Raw genomic sequence first — 22,013 nt, 5'->3', positions numbered from 1 at the left:
GTTTAAAAGCCAAAATGTAACCACTAAAAGTTATAAACTCGACAAGAAGTTATTCACAGACTGTTTTCCTCGGATCCAATGAGCTCGTTAGAATGTTTAGATAAGCTATCTTAAATATAAAAAAAAAATATATAAAAAATAAAAAGTTGAGATAAGTGGTTTTTTTTTACCAATTAGTCTGTGAAAATTTATCCCCATTTTCCTTATTAACCGAATTTTTTTTGTACTGAAAATAAAAATGACTTTTGGCTTACTACAATTCGTCAAGTTTAGCTCGGAAAATTCAAAAACATTTCTACAAAATATGGTTTAACTGTGATTAAAGAAATTTCTAACAGTTTGGGTTCCCAAACTCTTTTTGGAATGAATATCAAACAAAAGGGATAAGTCCTTTTTTTAAGGCAGGATGTGAAAGCAAGAAAAAAAGAAAATTGTTCGAGAGTTAACTCTTCCGCTTTAGCGACTTTCTTGAAGATGCGGAAAATTACGCTTTGTGGAAGGCATACCTACTTAAAAAAAAAAGAAAATTTAGCAACAAATTTAATTCCTAGATGAAAATTCAGGGGAGAAGAATGTCTAGTTCTAGCGCGTCCCTCCTAGTACTGTCCGAAAATGTAGTTTCTTGGAATCAGTAGTTAATTCACTAAATTTAAAGTAGTAAGTTCAAGTAGTTTTTTTTTTTTTTTAGAAAATCGTGGAAAAATTGGAAAAAACCTCGGGGAAATTCGCTCTTTTGATCGCGCCATTTTCATTAGCGTCAGAAAATTAATTAATTAGCTACTTAATTAATCCTCATTATCAGTTGCATTTGCATGCAATGCAAAATATGGCCCTTCAAAAGGAAACTACATCATCATGTCCTTTTCCCAGAGATACTGCAGAAAGAACCAAAACAGTGGAAAACAGAAAAATACTACAGGAAAAAATCAGCAGAACGAAAATTATACAGGCTAAACAAAGCTCGTTTAGGTCTTTCCTCCAAGAGCTGGAGATCTTAGATCTTAGAAAGGATGGTATCCAGGCTCACCAATTTGTTTCTAAACTAAGTAAATAACTCGATGAAACTGGTGGAAAAACAACCCAATGAAGAGAGGGTCAAAGTTACTGAGTTCTGGAAAGAGATATTGCTAAAATATTTTAGTGACTATTATGCCGGTGTAAGCAATTTTAAAAACAAAAATGGCCCTTCAAAGGGAAACTGCATCATCATGCCCTTTCCCAGGAGTGTCCTACAGCGATGAATAAGCTGGGAAAAAATTGTTGAAATACAAGTTGCACATCGAGAGTACAGACAGAAAAATCGTTGTAACAATGTTCTAGAGAAAAGTTTGAAAACGTTCCATTCACTTTGAATGTTCTAAGTTACATCCGCCCCCTTGGTGGGGAGACCCAATTTAAACGTAAATTTTCCAGCTTCCACCCATTTTCCGTGTTTAACCTAAAAGATTTACGTACACAAAACAAAAATTTTTACTAAAAAAAAACACCTGTTTTTTTTTTTTTTAATCCACGTAAACTCAAAACGTATACTTCCGATGGAAATTTGTCACAATAGTACTTCCGCAGTCTTACTAGATTTGTAAAAAGGAAGTCAAATCAAATCTTCTAGTTGACAATTTAAGGAGGGAGAGATTTTTAGACATTTTACATAAGCGATCTGTTAATTACCACAATTACTGCTTTGGAGCAACTACGTTCCATTTCACAGCAAAATCCTGGGGCACGCACAGATTAATACCTGAAAGTTGCACTAAGCCAAAAACTTTAACTTGGAATAATGGAATTTTAGTCGAACTAAATTATTTTTTGGTTGTTTTTCTTTTTTGAACTAGTAAAGATAAGTAACTAAAAAAACAGCAGTTTCAGTAATTATCAAAGCATTAACGGCGTAGCAAGGTGAAAGATAGTGCTTATCATTTGCCCTTTTCTTTTTAAACAGGTCATTCTTATCAGGGCAATTAATTGATAACTGTTTTTAGTTCTATTAGTGAAAGTAGTAAGCAGAAGTATACTGTGATCGTGTTGATTTCACGATGTAAAGTCTCCAGCATCTAAAGAAGAGGATTTTTAGATCAAATTGCCCCACTGCCTGAATGGATTTAACCATTTTTTTGAGATTTTCGCAGAAAATGCAAATGTTTGGAAGCCTCGTATTGATGTTTTCTTCAAAATGTTTGGAAGCTTTTCTACTATTTACCTAATATTGTTGTTTTCTTCAAAATGTTTGAAAGCCTGTCTACCATTTACCTCGTATTGTTGTTTTGCTCCAAATGTTTGGAAGCCTCGTATTGTTGTTTTCTTCAAAATGTTTGGAAGCTTTTCTACTATTTACCTAATATTGTTGTTTTCTTCAAAATGTTTGAAAGCCTGTCTACCATTTACCTCGTATTGTTGTTTTGCTCCAAATGTTTGGATGTCTGTCTACTATATTTACCATGCCAAGGACATTATGAAGCGAATTATTACTTGCAATGAAACTCCTTAACCATCCGGATATTTCAAAAACTGAGGGTTTTGCTTCATTAGAAGCTTTTCGAAGGAAATATTTGCAAAAAGAAAAAAAATGATGAAAATTCCCTGCGTGTGTTTGAAGAATTGAAGGAAGAGTAACCTACGTTATTTTTTTGAAGTACTCAAAGAAGAATTGAATAATAACCTACGTTATTCTAAGAAGAACGTCTAAGAAGAATTGAAGAATAACCTACGTTACTGTAAGAAGAATTGAAGAATAACCTACGTTACTGTAAGAAGAATTGAAGAATAACCTACGTTATTCTATAAGAAGAACGTCAAAGAAGAATTGAAGAATAACCTACGTTATTCTAAGAAGAATATCTAAAAAGAATTGAAGAATAATCTACGGTATTCTAAGAAGATCGTCAAAGAAGAATTGAAGAATAACCTAAGTTTCTCGGTTGGTATTTTTCTTGGAAAAAAAAAACGAGGTTTTTAAGTAAAAAGAATTTTTTCTTTTCTTCTTCTCCTTTATTAGCCTTTTGGTGATTCCAAATTAGCCATCATGCAGAGGAAAAAGAAATTGATTAACAAAATGTGAAGAAGATTAGCTAAAAAAGTTTTGATCAAATCTTTTTTTGCGGGAGGCGGAATTATTTTAAAAAAATTCTATAAAATTACAGTTTCCTTAACGATTTTGGAAACCCTCATTTGCTCGTAAATCGTGAAAAACTTGGAAATTACTTCTGCCAAAGAGGCTCACACTTCCTGTTCACTGGTTTCTACTAAAACTGGAAGTGATAGTCAGTCAGTTAACCAGAAAAACTAATGTTTAGTGCTTCATTTTAATTTGGGATTGAATTTATTTCTTTAGGAGATGCTGTATGTAAGGAGTATCAGCGGGTTCTTCTTTCTAGTTGACCTTTTCTTTTGTTCGTTTTTTTGGTTTTTTAGAATTTTGATGTGATGACTGTAGGACTTAAAACTGGTCTTTCTCGATTTTGCCAAACGTCCCAGCTTGAGAATGTGTGCGCTCTCAGCTGGTTTGATTTAAGTGGCCCAACAGAACAGTTTAACAATGAGACAGTGACCAATCCTAATAATGTACTGAAACAAAAATTTATCTGAATTCCCGCCTGGCTTTCTCTTGCAGTTGCCATTTTCATAGATTTTCATTCATATATTTACATTAAAAAATTTAGAATTTCAAATCATATATAATAATTGGTAAAATGATTACACTTTGTAAAAGCGGGCATTACGCGTCGACGAAATGACGCGTTAAAGGAAAGCCAACCTCTTTCCTTCCCTGAAATTTCCGCAAATGAATTTTCCTACGGAAATATTTTCTACTAAATCGCGAGAGTTACTTGATAGAAAATCTTAAAAAGAAAAAAAAGAAAAGCATTCAGTTAATTAGAATTCCGGCAGAGCGATTCTGATCACAAAAAGTTGTATCTAAAACGACACTGTTTTGGACGGAAACTTAACATGATTACAGTATTTCCTGTTACCTAGTAAGAGGAAGTAAAAAAAAAAAACGACTACTCACTTCGATAATCTGACGGGACTTAACAAATAACGGAAAACGTATCATCTAAGCGACGTAAGGCAACCCAAGGGCCAGGACACTCCGTAGTGTATTTATTGATCACTCATACAACAATACGAGGTAAATATAGCAGACAGACATCCAAACATTTGGAGCAAAACAACAATACGAGGTAAATGGTAGACAGGCTTTCAAACATTTTGAAGAAAACAACAATATTAGGTAAATAGTAGAAAAGCTTCCAAACATTTTGAAGAAAACAACAATACGAGGCTTCCAAACATTTGGAGCAAAACAACAATACGAGGTAAATGGTAGACAGGCTTTCAAACATTTTGAAGAAAACAACAATATTAGGTAAATAGTAGAAAAGCTTCCAAACATTTTGAAGAAAACAACAATACGAGGCTTCCAAACATTTGGAGCAAAACAACAATACGAGGTAAATGGTAGACAGGCTTTCAAACATTTTGAAGAAAACAACAATATTAGGTAAATAGTAGAAAAGCTTCCAAACATTTTGAAGAAAACATCAATACGAGGCTTCCAAACATTTGGAGCAAAACAACAATACGAGGTAAATGGTAGACAGGCTTTCAAACATTTTGAAGAAAACAACAATATTAGGTAAATAGTAGAAAAGCTTCCAAACATTTTGAAGAAAACATCAATACGAGGCTTCCAAACATTTGGAGCAAAACAACAATGCGAGGTAAATGGTAGACAGGCTTTCAAACATTTTGAAGAAAACAACAATACGAGGCTTCCAAACATTTGGAGCAAACAATAATACGAGGTAAATTGTAGACAGACTACCAAACATTTGGAGCAAAACAACAGTACGAGAACGACTGAAACTGATGACGTAAAGTAAAATATTATCTCAACTTTTCACGCTATCACAGTGCTTGATGGCAAATCACCAACGTTTAGGTTTAAGGCAAAGGTAATATAACCAAAGAAACATAGTTATGAAACTGCTTGTAACCACTATAGAGAATAACCTCCTCATCGATTTCTTCAAATGTAGCGTATCATAGCAGTTCACTGATAAAAGCATGCATACTTAGTAGTAAAAGACTAGTTTTCAAGATCTACAATCAACAGATTAGAGTTCGAAACATGAAGAAGATAAATAAAATATAAATATATATTCATAAGTGAAACGTTTAAGTAAGTGCACAAAGGGAGGATAAGTAGACATGCTGTGCAAAGGCTTTATATTTAAATAAGAATTCTTTGATACATTGAAGAAACGATTGTAATAAATTCCATTTTATCAGAAAAAGGATTTCACTTTAAAGTGGAAAACAGAAAAGTATGAAGAAAACCAAGTGAGGGGTATGTAGGGAAAATTTAATAAGACCGTGTCGACCTTTTGTTTGAAATGTTATTATTGGCAGACTTTCCTCTGGAACGTAAAGTCTGCTTTAAAAAATAAGTACTGTGCGCGCATGTTATGATCCTTTTCAAGTCCCTTTGAAAGATTTACTTCTTTCGTCCTTGTAGAGGATTAAAATGTCTTATTGGCCTTGAACTGTCTTTGAATTTAAATGTCATAAGACTTTCCAAGAATCTCAAATTACTTTTTCTGGAGAAATATAAAACTTTACTATAAACTCATATTAACCATTAAATAAAATACAAGGACTAGACTAGTAGCGCAATACATCTTAGCTTTGCGGGTCTAGTCTATAACCGACTAGCAAACATACTTTACTATAAACTCATATTAACCATTAAATAAAATACAAGGACTAGACTAGTACCGCAATACATCTTAGCTTTGCGGGTCTCGCCTATAACCGACTAGCAAACATACTTTACTATAAACTCATATTAACCATTAAATAAAATCCAAGGGCTAGACTAGTACCGCAATACATCTTAGTTTTGCGGGTCTAGCCTATAACCGCCTAACAAACACATACTTTACTGCAAAATTCTCATATTGACCATTAAATAAAAATCCAAGGCTAAGACCGGGGGAATCGAACCCACTAAACAAACAATACATCTTAGCATTGCGGGTCTAGCCTCTTAACTGCTCGGCTACCGTGGCGCCCAATTATATTATATTATTATAATATACATATATTATATTATATATTATTCTGGTACCACATTACTTTGTCACTTTTATACATATGTACTCAGACTAGCATCCTCCACATACTTCTTTTCTTTTTTCTCACTGAAGTGTAAGAACATAATGCTTACTGTGACGACACAGCGGAAATATATCCCTTTATAATAAAAATAAAAAAGAAAGCACGATGAAAAGCTTTACGTATTGCGTAACGGATATATACGCATACGGCATGTACATACATGCAGACACCTTTCATGTTTCCTTTACTTTTAGCCAGGAAGCGGAAAAACACCCACCCCCACCTCCGTCGTACATTACCGATCTTTTTTTTTATTAATTTTTGCTACGTTAGCGCCTCTTTTTTTTTTACACGTCTTGTAAAGTGAACAGCCAGTTTTGGAGTTTGTATTGTAAAAGACAGGGGCGTTAGTTAGGAGGAAGGAGGGAAAGAGAGGGGTGTCAAGTGTGTAAAGTAGGTGCCGGGCTGATAAGGGTACGATTAGTGGCTTACACACAACCACCCAGGCTACCCAGTACAGGAGGAGGAGGCTGGCTGGCTGGCTGTAGCCACTTGTCTAAAGAAGATGTGAACACGTTGCTTTTTAACACAATCGACCATACACAACTCTTGGTCTTGGTGCGTGTGTTTGTATATAAGTGAGTAAGTAGGGAGTTCAGCCATTGTTAAAATGGTTGGCGAGTAAGTGAGTAGATAGAAAATGAAGTTGCTGGCACAGCACGATTAGCTAGGGTCACTTTCTCTTCCTGTATATACAGAGAGTGTACACACATATACTATTACATCATTCCAGTATATATATATATAATGTAGGACGGACAGGCAGACACTTATGAACAACAACCCACCCACAAGCAAACCCAGCTTCAAGGCATCTACGTTGCAATCTCTCCGCCTACCTTTTGTGAAGATATAAGTGAGCAACACTACCTGGGTTTCTCATAAAGAGTTTTCTGAGTAACAACCCTACAGTTGGGCGAAGAGACCTAGAGTGGCACTAACAAGGTGTCTTGTGTATATACATGTGTATATATATATATATATATATATATAATATATATATATATAACCTAGTAGGGCTGTGTACTACCTAGCCCCTAGTCATCATATCACTTAGCTGTCTTTAAATTAGATAACCTTTGCAGAGATAATTGTTCTCCGCACACTTACATATCAAGTCACTGGACCCTAACAAACATTTTTATTTTTATTTTGCGATTACCAAAATAGAAGGCACCAATGAGAAAGCTCATTTTCACTGCTCCAGGACTCTTGCGGGAACATCTCTAGGTTACGGGAGCCCTAGTATCTTGGTGTGATCGTAAAACAATCATCTTTATTAAATATAAAAAATTTCTTTTCGTCTAAAAATCTGAACTATAAACCGCCCTCTAACGGAGCAGCTAAAAGCAGGTATTAAGAGTAGATATTACAGATGCCTAAAAATAGTTACGGGAGGTGGTATTAGGATACTAGGGGTGCGTTCCGCTAAGCGCTCACAACGACCACGCTCACGACCACGGTTTTGCCCGTTCCACTTGCTTGCGAACGTTACAATCGAAAACCCAAGTGGGGCGTTTAAGGTCTATGGGGCGTTTTAACCGTTCATTTAAACATTACAAATGACGTCCTCGAAAATTGGTGCTTGAAGAGGTTGTTTTTTAATTTTAACCCCGTTTATAAGCATTTATAATAAACTTTATTAAGTTGACTTATATAAATATATATATATACCTAATTCAATTTTTTATATTACATTTTCGTGGAGTATTTATAAAATTTACGTTTAAATAAAATTAAAATGCCTTTTGTGGCAACAATTGGATATTCATTAATGCAACGTAATAATGCTTTAGAAAGTTCTTTATCTAGTTCCGATGAAGAGTGGAATGCAATTTTACAAAATCGCAATAGTGAAAAGCGAAAACTTAGGCCACGTATTATTAACTATCAAAGTGTAATTGGTCGTTATTCAGTGATTTAGTATGTAAAGAGATGAGTAATTTTTCATTTTCATATTTTTTTTAAACTTTCGAGAAACCAATTCAATTATTTACATAAGATAATACTTTCATATTTACCTGATATAATTTTTTCGGCCGCCATCTTTGCTTTTAAAAATTGCGCCAAATTTCTGAACGCCCACTTCGACCCAGCTCTTAAGATGGGGCGTTGTGAGCTTCGCGTGAGCGAAAATAATGACTTCATTAGTGACGTTTTCGCCTCGACCACAACGACCGCGGTCGTCAAGTGGAATGGCTGAAGGTGCATTTTGATCGTTGTGAGCGCTTAGTGGAACGCACCCTAGATGAGAATACAGCTCAACCTTATGATGAGAGACCTCAACCCTTACAAGGCGTCCCCAGGGGAAGTTCTGGAAAGATCGAAGAGATCGGCAGTTAGAGATAGCCATTTGCTCCTGCCAACCGTATTCTCTCCTGCAATGCATTTTCGTAGTTAAGGGAAACAGGAAGAGTGGATCTAGAGAGGGAAATATCCTCCCCCAACTCCTGGGAAAACAACGGCATCTACTGTGACTTAAGTGATGGCATCAAACATGCCGAATCCGTAAAGAGCTGTGTGACAGAAAATGATTCGCTAATTTTTTCTCTTGTAAGCAAAAGATCAACATTCTCGTCAACTATTGCCGGAGAGCAATTAAATTAAGGATTCTGGTTATTCATTTAAAACACCATAACAGATTTTTTTTAAAAAAATCAGATTTATTAAGTCAAATGGAAATATGGCGTTTTACAAAGTCAGATGTCCCACTTATTGAATTACCATAAAATCACTATTTATAAATTAGGAGTGGCGAACTTAATAGAGATGATGGAGGACATTTTGTTCCCTGAAAGGAAGGGGAGGAAGTGAAACGAAATGGCTGCCACAAGAGGAGAGTTACCCAGCCTCTTAGATTGGATTATTTACAATATTGCATACCATAAATAGGCCTTTAATTTTTACAACTAACTAGGCAAATGGGAGCTAATATCCCTACCATAAGGCTTAAGGCTCATTATAAAGAAAAAAAAGGGCAAAACTCTTAACTTGATTATGAAGCTGTTAAAGCGAAGAAAGAGGAAGGTTTTGCACGCCTTGAATACTTGAACAGCCCTAAGGGTGCCCCCTGTCTCCCACTTCTGTTCATTTACAGCCCCCTTTTTTCATCTCGTAGGGCAGAACAAAAAGCACACTGAGATCTTTTGACCTTATTATTTTTTGCCCCCCCCTTTGGCCTATTTAAATAGCGTGAATACCCTCTTTATAATATTTTAATGTTTTTTTTTTTTTTTAAAGGAGTCCTTGTACTCCTTGCAGCTAGCCACTATCTGTTCAGGTTTAGACAGGAAAAAATTATCACACTCACAACATAAGGGTACATTCCAGATTATTTGCAGTACATCACTTTAAACAGGTATAAACTCATTAAACATATGAAGCCAGTATACCGGAATAGAGTTGGATGATGGCTACTACCGAAGACTACTACCAGAGCGCTAAATATGAAACTCACCGCTAGACAGGGCATGGACTTGGAAGACTGAAACGGAACCGTGCATTAGATAGACGCTCTACTATCAATTAAGTCCGGTTGCTAATCAAGAATTGAACCTAGACAACCCACCGAGGCTTGTGCTTCCTGTAAACCCACCGAGGAGGTGCTTGGTCCCCCAGCTACTTGGGGGACTATCAACCAGTTGCTCTAGTTTAGATTTAGCTAAAAATCATGATTCCCCTTCGTAGGGCAAGCCTTTTTCCCCCCTCTTAGGAATACTCTTCTCCAAAACCTTGGAGATGATATTAGGATACTAGATGAGAGTAGATCTGTGAAGGCTGGTGTTAGAGATGCTGAAACGTGAAGTAATATTCTTCACCAAAACCATCTACCCTTTTGAGTTCTAGATCTGTGAAGGCTGGTATAAAAGATGCCAAAACGTTGAATCACTAATTGCTAGGATATTCAACAAGTTTTGCTGGGATAGATAGATAGATTCCAGTAGGGCGGCCTTAAAGGCAGGCAGCTCGACCCTTTGGATCTATGGTGGCTCCCACTACTCTACAGCTCGCCCTTTAGACCCGTCCCGTTCAATTGAGACTCTTAATACTGGAGAGCGGCTCTTGTAAGTTTTCCAGGAGAATTTCTAATTTTACTGAGTAACTATTCTTTAAAAAAACACATTTCCAGTTTGCCGATTTACCGCAAACATGGACTTTAAAGTGTTCTTCTTTAGAAAAACCGGAAGTTCAAGAATCGCAGAGAGGAAGTCGCGTTTGAGTTCACACTGAAAATCCTTTTCTTTAAAGAAAATAAATTGTATAAATAAAGGAATGGAAAAGAATAAATATTCTTGAAACTTTCTTCCTGGACTAACCACCTGCGCAACATAGCAGCATAAATTATTCAAGGGGGGGCGCTGAAAAAAAATAGCTGGTTTAAGAAAGAAATATAAAAAAATAACAGAATTATTTTTCAGCGCGTCATATTATCTAAGTATGAGATTACATCTGTTTGCTCATCTTTAATATTTGGTCCAATAAATCATTCAGGTGGAGTGAAATTTGAAACTTTTCTATTCTAGACAGAGGGTACTGCGCCGTGGGATGCTGTGCTGTCAGACTAGCGGATGCCAGTTAAACTTATCTTGCAATATCTCTCCTCTTAATATGCGTTATGTGGCGAAAGTTCAATGTAGGTCTATCAAAGTTCATATTTTGTTCAACTTTTAAGTTAGTGGAAAGTTGTAAGCAACTTTGCAACAAAGATTGGCTAAAAGCACGGTGGTTGGATGATAGTACATGAGCTGGCCGCCAGGTGGATCTTTACAATATGATGTTATAAGTCAGAGCAAGTTTAAACTGGGTGAGGTTTAGTTTAAAGTCAGAAGCGTTCAAACTATTTCAACAGTTTGTTGAAACACCACCTCAGTGTTTGGGGGGGCCTGGGCTTTCAGAAAGAAACTGCCATGTTCCTGGGACTTCATTCTCTCTCTCTTACCAAACCTCATGGCGTCGTCCGTTTTCCACACATCAACTTCCGCCTCGGTCTTCTTCCTTAGACTTGTCGTTCCCTGGTTTCCCCTGTCTTTATCCTCTTAACAAGTCTGGATACTGACATTCTGCACGTGACTAAGTCACCGCAATCTTCCTTTCTTTAGCAAAGACCACCAAGCAGAGCTTCTCGGAAAGCTCTGTAATATTGCGAATATTGAATAATATACTCCGAATCGGACATCAGTGAAGTGATAAGAGGGATAGGCAGACTAAGATGGGCGGGAAGAGTCTGATTAAAAGGATAGGTATGGAAGGTGAGCTTTAGAGTGAGGGGAGCCACAATCGATCCAAAGGGGTCGCATTGACGTAGGCCTTGAGGGTGCCCTAGGTTAATCTAATCTAATCTACGATGGGCGGGGGACATGTGGCTAGAATGTCTGATGAAGACGTGGCCGAACAGACTTATGCAAATAGCACTGCACGGCGGTAGGAAGAGAGGCAGGGCAAGGCTACGTTGGCTGGACGGAGTGAAGGAGGATATCCTGGCGTTGCTGGACGTACGTCACTGGAAAGTGGTTGTCCAAAATCGGGAAGACTGGCGGAACCATTGAGGCCAAGGTTCGCTAGATGGACTGTCGCGCCAAATAAGAAGAAGAAAAAGTCTATGCAGCTTCCATTTTCCTGTACCAAGTCAAAAAACTTTTGATTTCACTCTAATCTTTCCCGGGTCATCCAGGATTATTTCACTTTAACTCGTCAGTACCCAGCTCTAGTTTCCCTATGCGACGACAGCTTTAATTATCGCCTCAGCAAAGATGTTTTTTTGTTTTCTTAGCTCTACAGATCTAGGCACTTTAAAGCAAAAACAGCATCCGCTGCCCATTGCTATGCTAGCTTTGATTTCCGCTCCCACAACATTCTGCTCTCTTTGAAAAGCTCATCAGAGAGAGATTTGCATTTTTTTCAGACAGTCAAGCGGCACTGAAGGCCCTCTCTTCCTTCAGAACTAGCTCTTCCCTGGCCTGGGAATGTCCGTAAAAAGGCCCTAGATCAACTGGCTCTGCACAATAAAGTCCGATTCGAATGGGTGCCGGGCCATGTAGGGATTAAGGGGAATGAAATAGCTGATCAGTTGGCTAGGACCGGAGCTAGTACTCCTTTCATTGGCCCGGAACCAGTCCTGGGGATAACTAGGGGTGCAGTTCGTGAGGCTCTCAAAGATTGGATGTCAGGAGAGAACATGAAAAGTACTGGGTGATGCTTCCTGAGGTCAAACATGGCAAGAGAGAGTTATGCCCTTGTTGTGCAAACAAAGAACTAAAGTGACTCTGGGCTTGGGCAGAAATCAGATTACTCTGTTACAGGCCTATTCACAGGGCACGGAAGGTTCAGAAAGCACCTGCACAAGAACCGTTGTGCAGATTGTGCCAGGAAGAGGAGGAAACGGCCTCCCACCTGTTATTCGATTGCGTTGCAATCGAGAGACTGCGATCCGACATCTTTGGTACCTTGAGACCAAAGGAGATTATAGCGCAGAAGAAACTGGTAGGGAAAGCTCTCAACCTTCTTAGAAGGGGAGGTTTCATCTACTAGACTTAGAGGGGAAGGTAAAATAAGCCTCTTGGTGGCTGCGGTGCCGTGGGGCTTGGGTTCTGTCCCGCTTTTCAAATCTAAATCTAATCTAAGGTATATTTGATACTTTGAAAGCTTCTGAAAATGCATCCATTTTTCCCCACAAACAATGAAGTTTAAATTACCTGCTCAGATATTCTTCAGGTGTTGATTGTAAATGATTTGAGTTTTGCGACTTACCTGAAACAGAATTAAATTACAAATTGTAACATAACCAAAATGCACACCCAGAAAATGAAAGATATGCTGGATTATTTTCGATCCTAAGTCAGATCTCATGATGATTTCTTAAAAAATACTCTCTTTTTTGAGACTTCTCCAGGGAATTTGGGTTTTGTACAACTAAACCTTATTGCATTAATCCTAGAATGCATTTCTAAATTCCCTAGGTCCTATAGAGGCGTCTTGGGAAGAGAAGGAGCTGGTGTTCAGGGATAAAACCAATAGGATCTTTGGCCCTGACGCGCACGCTTCTCAGATAGTATACTAAAGATTATGATGCCCTAAATTCAAAACCTTGAAGAGTTCCAGGGTAAGTAGGTATATCCTCTCCGAGGCTCTTCTTGCCGTAATGTTACTAAAAATCATGTGATTGCAGCGTTTAATTAATTCATCTAATATATTTTAGATAATTAACTGCAACTGCTACTTCATTCAGCGCACCTTCTCCATTCATTAAAAGTTCACCGTGAGTTCTCATTAGCTAAACTAGACTAGAGAATAAATTATAATTATCGGCAATGTGAAGGGAATATATGTATGTTGCTAGCGGAATATGTCCTAGGGCATTACGAACTGGTGGCGAGCCCTGTTCGACTCCCTCTCACTAACAAGAGAGTGTACATAGTGTGTGTGTGTGTGTGATACAAAATAGTAGCGGAACTTCCTGCGTTAATTTCATTACCATTAAAATAATCTCTGTGTTTGTGCGTCGGTGTGTAAGAAATTTATCCTCATTTCCGCATACACATACACTTAGTATATAAAATACATGATATTTTGTACAAAATATATGTAATCTTAACGTATATTATACGTATAACCCTTGCGGGCAAAGTTAATTATATACTATTCTTTAACGTGAATTCAGACCTAAATTTTTGTGTTAATATGAAATGAAAGTAGAGAATACATAATGTGTAGCAATTATTTACTAGTTAGAAGAAATAATAGAGACCAGGGAAGGGTTTAGCTATGCGGTTAGCGTACTGGACTCCCACGCGGAAGTCCCGGGTTCGAATCCAGCTGCTGACCCTTAGATTTTCTCTTCCTAGGAGCTACTTACAGCTCACTGTCCGGTAATGAGACAATGTTGTCTTGTGACGAGAGAACACTGTCCGGAGGCCGGCAGTGCATTGAAAGAAGCTCTGGGCACCAATAACCTTAGATGTTGACCCCCCTTTAAATCATTAAATAAAAAAGGAACCATTTTAAATTTGAAAATTGTTTAGGTGGGACCGTACATTGCTCTAAAATAAGAAATCTGCCCAAATTCATCATTAAAGAGCAATTAAATTCGATTGAGTTGTTTTTAAGAAAAATAATTACAAAAATTATTCTGCAAAAATTTTACTTCCGGTTGAGCAACTTTGAGATGTGAATACATAGATTTTTTTATTATTATTATTGTAAAATTTTATTTTTGAGGCCCTCCAAGCTGTAATTCTTTTAGAAAAACAGAAAATTGAAGACAAAGTTTAAATTTGATATTTAGCAACTGGAGTTTTACGAAACTAATCTCGTTTTTTTCAGCTTATGTGATTCACAAACACTCAACACTTAAGTGTCATGCTGGTTTAGTCTACGAGGGTCGTTTGAAAAGTCCGTGCAAAAATAAAACTACTTAATTTTTTGGGGTAAACCTTTTTTATTTTTCAACATAGTCTCCTTTTAGGCTTATACACTTCGTCCACGCTGCTCTAGTTTGTTGATCCCTTCCGAATAATAGGATTTGTCCAAGTTTGAAAAATAGCCATTCGTTTCTGCAATCACCTCCTCGTTTGAATAAAATCTTTTTCCCGCCAGCCATTTCTTCATATTGGGGAACAAATAGTAGTCCGAGGGAGCCAAGTCTGGAGAATAGAGGGGATGTGAAACGAGTTGGAACCCTATTTCCATTAATTTTGCGACCACAACTGCTGAGGTGTGAGCTGGTGCGTTGTCGTGATGGAAAAGGACTTTTTTGTGGGCCAATCGTGGGCGTTTTTCTTGCAGCTCGGTTTTCAAACGGTCCAATAACGATGAATAATATGCACCTGTAATAGTTTTACCCTTTTCCAGATAGTCGATGAGGATTATTCCTTGCGAATCCCAAAAGACAGTCGCCATAATCTTTCCGGCCGAAGGAACGGTCTTCGCCTTTTTTGGCACAGATTCCCTCTTGGTAACCCATTGTTTAGATTGTTCTTTGGTCTCAGGAGTGTAGTGATGTATCCATGTTTCATCCACAGTGACGATACGACGGTTAAAGTCCTGCGGATTCTTCTGGAACAGCTGCAAACCGTCCTTGCAACACTTCACACGATTTCGTTTTTGGTCAAGCGTGAGCAATCGCGGCACCCATCTTGCGGATAGCTTTGTCATGTCCAAATGTTGATGCAAAATATTATGTACCCGTTCATTCGAGATGCCCACAGCACTAGCAATCTTACGCACCTTCACTCTTCTGTCATCCATCACCATATCATGGATTTTATCAATGATTTCTGGAGTAGTAACCTCAACAGGGCGTCCAGAACGTTCAGCGTCACTTGTGCCCATATGGCCACTCCGAAAATTTTGAAACCACTTATAAACTGTTCTAATCGAAGGTGCAGAGTCACCATAATGTTTATCAAGCTTCTCTTTAGTCTCCTGAGGCGTTTTGCCTTTCATAAAGTAGTGTTTAATCAACACACGAAATTCTTTTTCGTCCATTTTTTGAAAATCACTCGACTTCCTCGATTCAAACTAATGCCAAACACAAAGAAATAGACCGATCTGGATGAAACTTGGTGTGTGTCCTTCCAAGAGATGCTACTAACTAAACATAACCTCGATACGCGCCAGTAGTGCTATCTCTCTGACTTTGCACGGACTTTTCAAACGACCCTCGTATCTTCTACTTTTTCTTTCTGCGTTTTTGATGTCATGCTAACCAATATTGACGGTTTGTTCTTTAATTCAGGATTTAATATTTTGATCTTTAATACAGGATTTAATATTTTAGTCTTTAATACAGGATTTAATATTTTGGTCTTTAATGCAGGATTTAATATTTTGGTCTTTAATACAGGATTTAATATTTTGGTGAGTCAAGTTCAACAGGGTCTTCTTTCCCCGCTGATTTTTCCAAGCCCGTTCCCTTGGCCGTGGTTTCGCTAGATAGTAGATTTTTACAGGAAGTAAAAAAGATAACGTAGTGATTCAGAAAGCTATATTATCGTTGTCATTATTATGCATAATGAATATTTTTTTACAAAAAAAAAACAGGTTGCAACTGTTTCCTCTGCACTTCATTAGCTGATTACTCTTTAATGGAGAAGAATGAAGCGTTAGCTACCCAAAATCCTCAAGTCCAGTTCAGCTTTAGCAGCAGTATAAGGTCAACAAAACCAGATCCAGGCATTGAATCACCAAAATTCATGGAGGACTCAAACATTTCAAGCTGAGATTTCGAACCTAAAATTACCTTTTTTAATACAACCAGCCGGCCATGAACTCACATACGGTTCTGGCAAGTGCCAGCAATAGCTCTCTGTAAATAACAACATCCTGGTTAGAGATCTAGCCAGGAGTTTGATGGAAGATGTCCAGTATCCGCTTGGTTCTCCAATCAGCATGGCAAAAATGGCCAACAGACACATTTCCCGTACTTGGAAGCTACTGGGTATTTTTTTTTTTTTTAAATAATTTAAGGCGCGTCATCATCTGAGGTTATTGGCGCCTGGAGCTTTTTTCAGTGCAGAGAAAATCTAAGGGTCTATTATTATTATTATTATTATTATTATTATTATTATTATTATTATTATTATTATTATTTTATCTCAAAAACCATTCAAAGTATTTCTTTTAAAGTAGATTTTTTTTTCTAAATTTTCAAAGCTAAGACCGATTATCATATGAAAGTTTTTCACCAAGAAAATTAGATTTCAGAGAAATTGTAAAGCGAGACTTTTTACTTTACAAGGCGTGCTTCTAAAGTGTCATTACTTGGTGTATTGTACGGTTCTAGTTATTTACTTTGACATTTCCCTGCTATCCCACCTCTTATCTCCACATTTTTTTTATTATTTTTGTTTGAAAGCAGGAATGTCGAATCTCTTTCAGGACTTAGAATAAAGGGATGTCTGTTTTGAGAAAGCCATAATCTAAATAACCTTTATAACCAAAAAACTAATTTGTTTTGCCTTCGTAAGATGGAAAACTGAGGTCGAGGAGATCATCAATTTGGAATTTTCTCCAGAAACCTGCCCTTTGTGTAGGCCAGAGGTACTTTAATATGGTTTAAAGTCCTGTTTCCTGTGTGGTGTAATCAGAATCTCCAGAAATTAAAAAAAATCGTGGTGTAATTAAATTTTGGTTTAGTTGGAAGCCGGAAGTCAGCTTTACGAAAAAATTCGTGGCTTAACGGAAGTGGCTCTTTTTTTTCTCTCGTTTCCTTTTGCTAAAAATAGTTCTAGATTTCTTTAAACTTAGAATAATTTATGTAGCTGTTGTAACTATTGGGATACAGCTTCTTAGCGAAAGTCCATATTAAGGCAGTCTTGGGACAGACGAGATCTTAATCTTCTCATTAAAGTGTCCAATCCCTTCAATCCAAAATGCTTCGTACCCTAGTCAATGCTCCTTTCTACGTCTCTAACCATACTATCCACAATGACCTTAAAATTCCCTTCGTCTCTGTCCTCGCCAAATCCCTTTACATAAAATTCTATTCCCAACTATCCTCTCACGTGAATCCTTTAGTCCAAGCCCTCTCATCCTCCACGCTCCCAACTAATCCTCCACGACGGTTGAGGCGACGGTGGCCTCGCGACCATCTGCGAATGTAGCGCCGGCTATCTAGTGTGAGTCAGTCGTGTTTCTCCTGCTATTATGGCATATTACGACTGCTATCGCTGGATGGCCGTCGTTCATGTTAGTCATGTCAATGTGTGCTTGTTGGCCTAGCCTATCAGCACACTCTATTATCGACCATCTGTTTTACTTGTTGCATTGATTTCTGTGCACTTGTAAAAATCTAAATAAAGGTTAAAAATAAAAAGTGTCCAATTTCAAGATTACTTGATCAACATGAAGTTCTACTTTGCTAAATAATGTGTTTGTGCCTTTCTCTTATTGGCTACTCTTTTACACCTTTTTTCGCCCTCAGAAAACGATTATTTAAACGAGTTTTAATGTACGTCCACCGGAACTGAGAATTTGCATCGGTTTCGAGTTCTATCATTTTGTACTGAAGCTTAGTTCTCAGAGAATATTGCCTGACCGTTGAATATTGTATGTGTCAGAGAGTAATAATTGGAGATTCAAGAGTAAGCTAAGTTTTTGGTATGAATTGTGCTTTAAAGTTTTAAGATAAAGTGCGACAAAAAAAAAGTGTTGTGAATGTTGACAACAGGAAGGTTTCATTATTAGAAAATGTTTACAATTAAACCAATTTCTCTGAGTAATACTCTGACGATTTATTTTATAACCGTATTTCTTTTTATTTTTCTGTTAATTTAGTGAATGGAAACTGAATTTTATCATAAAAGTTAGAGAGGTAACAGCAAGAGGAAGAGGACTGTGTAGACTGCCCTATTTCCGGTACGCTTAGAACCGGAAGCTGGGAGAAGAGTGAGGTACAGATTGGACTTAAGTAAATATTTACCATTACAATTAGGCCGCTCCCTAGAATTATAAGATGGACAAAGTACCCAGGCACGCAGCACTTCAAATATTTGCAAACAATTTCTGATCCATTGGAGAAGTAAAGTAACTTCAGTGGCGAGCGATGAAGAAGTAGAAATATTTTACTTTTCTTGAAGTAATCAACATTTTTGAGGGCTAACATTAAAATGTATAGCAATGAAATATGAATGTATTTAAAAGTTATAGAATGAATGGAAGAAAATGATTAGAGAAGGATTGCGGTGATTTTAATTTCGGTTAAGCTATAAGGATGGCAGGAATATAGTGGTACTGATCCATCCAGTACTTTTAAGTTTGTATGTAAATAGTTGTATATAGTAGAGGGATGAATGTGTGAAGCGAATGTATTTATAAGTAAGAATGGAGAGTGAGTGATATTCTAGTGATAAGCACCTAGACGATGCTGGCTGTATGGCGGAAGCCAATGCCAAAAAAAAAGGCAAAAAAAAAGTATAGCAACATTTTATTGGTTATATAAAGATTGTTTACTCTTTATTCTGAGTTGTAATGTCACTAGACTATCTGACTTTGGTAAAAGTTTTCAACTAGCAATAATCGCACCTCAGGAGACCATCATTGGTTACGATATTGCCACTGCACAAGGAGTTCTGTGTTGTGTTTAAAGGTGTTCACATCGTGTCTTGCTTTTTTTAGTTTTTCTATTGGTTGTAGGTCACTTCAGTGAGTATATTTTGGCAGAACAATAGTTTAATATCTTCTGCAAATTCTGTCAAATTTTAAAAAATATTTATCGAGTGGTTTACGAGTTATTAATGAAAACATTTTTATATTAACTTTAAAATTACTCAATAATAGTGTCTACATAGTCAGTGGTGGGGGAAGCCAAGATACTGTGCACTCTACTATCTCTATCTAACGGAATGTACATTGGAACATAAACATTTACAAACTCTTTTGTAAGTAACTTTTTGATTATTATTGAAACACGCTGGGATATGAACATTTAACAGCTGATAATAATAAATGATATAGGCGGCTCCTAATAAAATTAATTTAATATTTTTATCACAATAATATCAAATATGTCTTCCCCATTGACACTGAATGATATTGCCAATTTAATTAAAGGCCTTCAGGGTGAGATTCGTCAAAATAACGAGCAATTTAAATTTTATAAAGAACAGTTAGAAGAATCGAAGAAAAGAATCTCTGCTCTTGAATGCGCTAATGTAGATATAATTAAGGCAATTGACGAATTTGAGCAATCTAATAAAAAATTTAATGATTTTTATAGAAAGAATAATTTGATTATGTTTAATATATTTGAATCGCCAGATGAAACTATCTCAGACCTGATTAAAGCAGTTATAGAAGTGTTTTCATCAAAAATTAATATTTTACTAGAACCACGAGATATCAATTCAGCCTTTCGATTGGGAAAAATGAAAGGGAATAGACCTATTTTGATTAAATTTCAATGTTTTTGGCAGAAAATTGAAATTTTAAGAGCCTCCAGGAATCTTAAGGGGTCTAACATAAGAATCTCAGATGATTATTCAGCTGATGTTAGAGAAAGAAGGAAAAAATTAATTCCTTATTTGATAAAAGCTCGGCAAGAAAATCATATGGCAATTTTGAAAAAAGATAAACTAATAATTAATGGGCATAAAATTTCTCTGGACAAATGTGAAAATTTATTTAGAATTAATAAAGGAGCGGAAGAAACTGCAGAAGTGGAAAAATTAAGGAATGATATTCAGATGGAAGAAGGAAAGTTGCTACAGGAGGGAAGTGATCACCCAGATAACAAAATATGCAAAGAAACTAGGGAACCTGAGGAACTGGGCAATAATACTTCCTCTGGGAACAAGAATAAAAACGAACAAAATATTACAGTAGATTTAGTGCAAGCGGGTACTTCTTCAAGGAAAGATAATTCTAATGTCATCACTCCAAGAAGAAATAAGAGGAAGGGTCTACCTAGAAGCTCGCCCTTGAGAAAGGTCAACTCCATAGAGTCCTTTATTAAGCGATTTGAAACGAAATCTAAACTAGAGGAGAAGCAAGAGAAACTGGATGGCTCCAACACCTCATAGCAACGAAAGTGTTCAGATAGTGCTGTTTGTCTAGGTTGTGATGTGCGTGATAGTGATAACGGAAATTTTAAAATTTGTTTTTGGAATGTAGATGGTTTTCAGAATTTGTTTAATTTAGATATCAATGAGCAATATTTGTTTAGTCAATATCATGTAATATGTCTAGTTGAAACATGGGTCATGTCCACAGAGGTAAATCTGCCTAATTATCTAAACGAATTTAATTTATATATGAGCAGAGCTGTGAGGGAAAAATCCAGAGGTCGCGCAAGCGGCGGCTTGATGGTACTGGTGAGGAAATCTATTAGTGATGTTGAAATCGTTGAAAATTCTAATCTGTATATTGTTATAAAATTTTCATTGGGGAAAGAAGTAGTAATTTTGGGTAATGTTTATTTGCCTCCCAGTGCCGATACAGATTATTGCATTGAGTCTGTGGATCATCTTCTCTTTGATATAGAAACTAAATACCCTAATTGCTGTTATAAGATAATTGGTGGGGACTTCAATTCTAGAATCGGCAATTTAAACTCCTTTGACGAGGAATTATTTGAAGGCCTTGCCTTATGTGGTGAAAGATGTGCCTCAGATGGGAAAGTTAACGCTCGAGGTAAATTGCTTGTTGAAATGATGGAATCATATGGAATGTTTGTAACGAACGGCAGGAGCCCATCTGATTCTCCTGGAAACTTTACATACATCAGCCGAAGTGGTTGTAGTATAATTGATCTTGTCTGGACAAATTTGCACACTCTAAGTTCTATTATTGATTTCTCTGTGGTAAACTCATCTCTACATTCAAATCATTTATTGTGTTTAGTGTCAATAAACCTTAATAATACTTTAAACCAGTTTAAACAATATAAAGTAAATAAATACAATGAAATTATCAAATGGGATAGTAGCAAATTATATTTGTTTCAGAATAGTTTATGCTGTAATAATCTTTATTTTAATAGTCAGAATGTTGAAGATTTAAATAATAATTTATTGGTAGCAATTTATAAAGCCGCACTGGACAGTGGTATGTTAATAAAGAGGCGCTTTAATGACAGGCAGATTCAGTACTCTAACAAGCCTTGGTTCGGTGGAGAACTTAATGATCTAAAGAAAATTGTAAAAAATAAATATAAATTGTTCAAACGTGATCCAAGCAACTCCGACTTATTGGAGGGTTACCTGTTATCTAGGAAATCATATAAAAATTTAATATTTAAAAAGAAGAAAAGTTATATTGAAAACATGATATCTAAATTTTCTAATGTTAAAAATAGCTCGGATTTTTGGAAAACTGTCAAATATTTTAGTGTGAAGTCATTA

General features: G+C 36.6%; 1 protein-coding gene and 1 pseudogene across 1 annotated transcript in view; both read right to left on the bottom strand.

Moving 5' to 3' along the window:
* ome (dipeptidyl peptidase 4 omega) overlaps positions 1 to 22,013 on the bottom strand; it is a 742,318-nt gene that overhangs the window by 653,884 nt on the left and 66,421 nt on the right. The window lies entirely within an intron of this gene.
* On the bottom strand, positions 19,094 to 19,242 carry LOC141456592 (U4 spliceosomal RNA; annotated as a pseudogene).

The sequence above is a fragment of the Rhodnius prolixus genome, unplaced genomic scaffold (assembly GCF_049639745.1).
Source record: "Rhodnius prolixus isolate KJV_2025 unplaced genomic scaffold, Rpr scaffold_4, whole genome shotgun sequence".
Taxonomy (NCBI): domain Eukaryota; kingdom Metazoa; phylum Arthropoda; class Insecta; order Hemiptera; family Reduviidae; genus Rhodnius; species Rhodnius prolixus.
The sequence above is the reverse complement of the archived record's forward strand: the minus strand, read 5'-3'. Positions and strand labels throughout refer to the sequence as shown.